This window comes from Propithecus coquereli, unplaced genomic scaffold, assembly GCF_000956105.1.
Source record: "Propithecus coquereli isolate 6110/MARCELLA unplaced genomic scaffold, Pcoq_1.0 Scaffold488, whole genome shotgun sequence".
Classification (NCBI taxonomy): domain Eukaryota; kingdom Metazoa; phylum Chordata; class Mammalia; order Primates; family Indriidae; genus Propithecus; species Propithecus coquereli.
Genome location: NW_012150707.1, coordinates 183,874 through 187,032, shown reverse-complemented (window position 1 = coordinate 187,032; position 3,159 = coordinate 183,874). Strand labels below are relative to the sequence as shown.

General features: G+C 33.7%; 1 protein-coding gene across 1 annotated transcript in view; it reads left to right on the top strand.

The window, feature by feature from the left end:
• The first annotated feature begins 1,264 nt into the window (after nucleotides 1–1,264).
• BCHE (butyrylcholinesterase) overlaps nucleotides 1,265–3,159 on the top strand; it is an 86,115-nt gene continuing 84,220 nt past the window's right edge. The window contains exon 1 of the mRNA XM_012655809.1: nucleotides 1,265–1,371. The gene's annotated coding sequence lies outside the window, so the exon portion shown is untranslated. The remainder of the gene's footprint in view (nucleotides 1,372–3,159) is intronic.

The window sequence follows — 3,159 nt, the reverse complement described above, 5'->3', positions numbered from 1 at the left end:
GCATAAGTAGCAATTTTCACAGAAAAGATAATTTTAAAAGACCAAAACGGCTATTATCTTGGAAACAGTTAACATGAAATGATATCAGACTAATCTTGGTTAAAATTTTGTTTCCAAAACCTACTAATGGTAGGATATACAGCAAGTTTCTGATTTTGTAAGCTTTAGCTTTCTCATCTGAAAATGTGGCTAATAATATTTAACTAATATATTTGTTGAAATAATATAAAATAGTTCATGTAAATTGTGAGTTAGTTTTAATGACTGTCACAAGATAGAATTACAACAAATGCCATTATATTTCCTTGTTTAAAATGTTAACACACTATTAAGAACCAAAAATGGGCTTACCTATAAATATCTGCCATCTTATTAGTCCATAGTGAGCCCACAAATGAGAGATTTAAAAGTGAAAGCTATCATTTACAAAATGTTAATAATATACTGCATTGAGAAGTCAAACATTAATGAGTTATTGAAAGGTTTTATTTTTCCTCAAGTATCTATTTCAAGGAAAATAAGCCTGGAAGACAAATATATTTTCCACAGCACCTGCACTGCTGGTTGACAAATGTGTCTTTTCTATAGAGTTTGGTAAATATTGTTCACTGTATTTTTCCTGGCTTGACCAGAAAATTGTGGCTTATTATGTATGACTTCCGGCAGGGTCCCCAGAATACGAAATTACCAATGTTGGCTGAGATTTCTATGACTTAAATAAGTGTTTGGGTGTTGGAGTTGGAAGGGGATACACATCAGAAACATTCACTCAGTTAATAGAACTAATCTTTTGATTTGCATAGCTTACATCAACAGGGTAATTATTTTGTTTCCTATTTTCTCTTTTACTATCTTTTCTAATTGCACCATTTTCACAGTACTCTGGAATTCAGTGACAACATTTTTTATAAAAAAAAATGTACATCTTTAAATCTTAAGACAACCATAGGAAAAAGGTATATTATATAAAAAAGAAAAAAATCTTAAAAGTTCTGATAGTGTTACCAAAAAGACCTTGTGAATTTTCTGTTAAATTTCAACTTCTTTTAGTTAAGCAAGCTTCTATACTTTTTTTCTTCACTCTTAGAAGAGCACCTGCAGTTGTAAAACATGAATCCGGTAATACTTCTGTAAATGAATCACTATTGCATTCATCCCATTAGCCTCTGAACAGATGTCAGAAAGTAAAGATTGGCTGCCTCCAGATCAAGTTGCTGCTGCCAACTCTCGCGAGCTTTGTCAGTAACAGTTGATTGTAATGTCAGTGCGGTCCAATTTACAGGCTGGAGCAGCAGCTGCATCCTGTATTTCTCTGAAGTATTACATGATTTTCACTCCTTGCAAACTTTATCATCTTTGTTGCAGAGTTGGGTAAGTTGCTCTGAATTTACACTTTCGTGTAAAGATCCAGGTTACTGTGAAGCTCCTTCTGTGGAAGGAGTGTGATCTCTTCACGTGTTTGCTATGCCCCTTGGGTGCTCTGTGGGGAACAGTCACTGAAGCTTGCATATGGGACAGAGGAAGGAAGCGATCAGGCAGATGCATCAAATCTTTCTATTATTCAGGGAAAGCAGACTCAGTTCATTTAACTGCTGAGGAAATAATGAATTTATTTAACTTTGTATAAAGAACTGTAGCACTTGTGGAATCACTGCGATATACATTCTTAGTGAGCTTTCTAAGGGAAAATATTTTATACTGTTTTAATCTTAAATGCATCGTTTAGTTAATCTCTCCCTGTGAATATCAAAAGCAGTCTTTCACCAGTCTTGCTTTATTTTTCTTTCCTTTTTTTTAAGTGGCATGACATTAATAATTTTCTTGTTGTTTTGCTAAGCAGAGTAATTTTCTTAATCAACATTTTGTCAGCTGGAACTTTAACAAAATCAATTGACAAATAAAATTTCTTTTATATAAAGGAAAATCTATTTCCTAGTTATTTACAAACTTGTCCTCTTTGCCCTGTTTGTTCTCTTTCTTTTATATATGTGTTTAAATTGTAACAAAATATCTTACATTTGCTATTTTATTATTATAGAAATAAGCAAATATAGACTTTCTGCTGAGGAAGATTAATGTATAATATAGGGCTAATGTTTCCCACACTATCTCAAATCTCCTTGAGTGCTGCTAACAAGAGAAAAGCCAGCCCAGTGGTAAATGAGTTGCAAGGAAACCTTAAAAGCAAAAAGCCACTGTGACTGGCTAACTGAAAGCAATTCTAGAGCCAAGACCAGGATGGGTATCCTCCACAAGCTTCAGCATATATGGTTGCAAACTTTGAGCAGTGTTAATGCCGTGTCAAGTGTCTTGTGGTATTTCATCAGTGTCATTTACAAGACATACTCAACGGTTAACGGCAGGATCATTAACCATCCAGGCTGTGAGGTAATGGAACAGCACTTGCCTACTAACCCTGAAACAATCTCACTGTGTATGACCTACATCCTCCCGCTGGATGTGTATGTGAAAATGATGACACCACAGAAGCAAAGCAGCTGCTGTATGTTGAGCCACAAAGGAAGAAACTCTCAAGTAAGACAGGAAGAAGAAATGCCTTAAGGATGCACTGAAATAATGCATTTAATAATGTGGCATAGCTGAGAAATTTTGTGAGAAAAAGAACTAAAGGTGGATCACTGAACTAAAGACATTGAGCAGAGGAAACATTACCAGTTTTTATAATCAATTTAAACGACATGTGTTAAAAATAAAAATCTACTTTAACTGATTATTTCATTGTTTATCTTCCTGTTTCATGATGAAAATTAAATGTGTATATATGTGATATATTTTTTATAGTTGTCAGTTAATATTGGGGCATGTAAAATGCTCTGCTGAATTCACACTAATATCAAAAAACATCCCTCAACAATTGCAGGGTTTGACAATAGAACCAGCTACATGCTAGCACAGAAAACAATACAGTGGACTTATATTGGAGAGAAGAATTTTGACATTTGGATTTAAAAAATCATATGAATTCAACCCATGGACTCTCATGTGGGCCATCAGAATGACAGTATTTTAAACAGAAATCCATCACTTTACGAACTATTGCAAAATTTTCCCTACTTCCTTTAAAAAGCCTTTCTTCCTTTTATATATGTATTTTGTAACTTTTACATGACTAAGTTATTAAATAAACTATAATCTAAA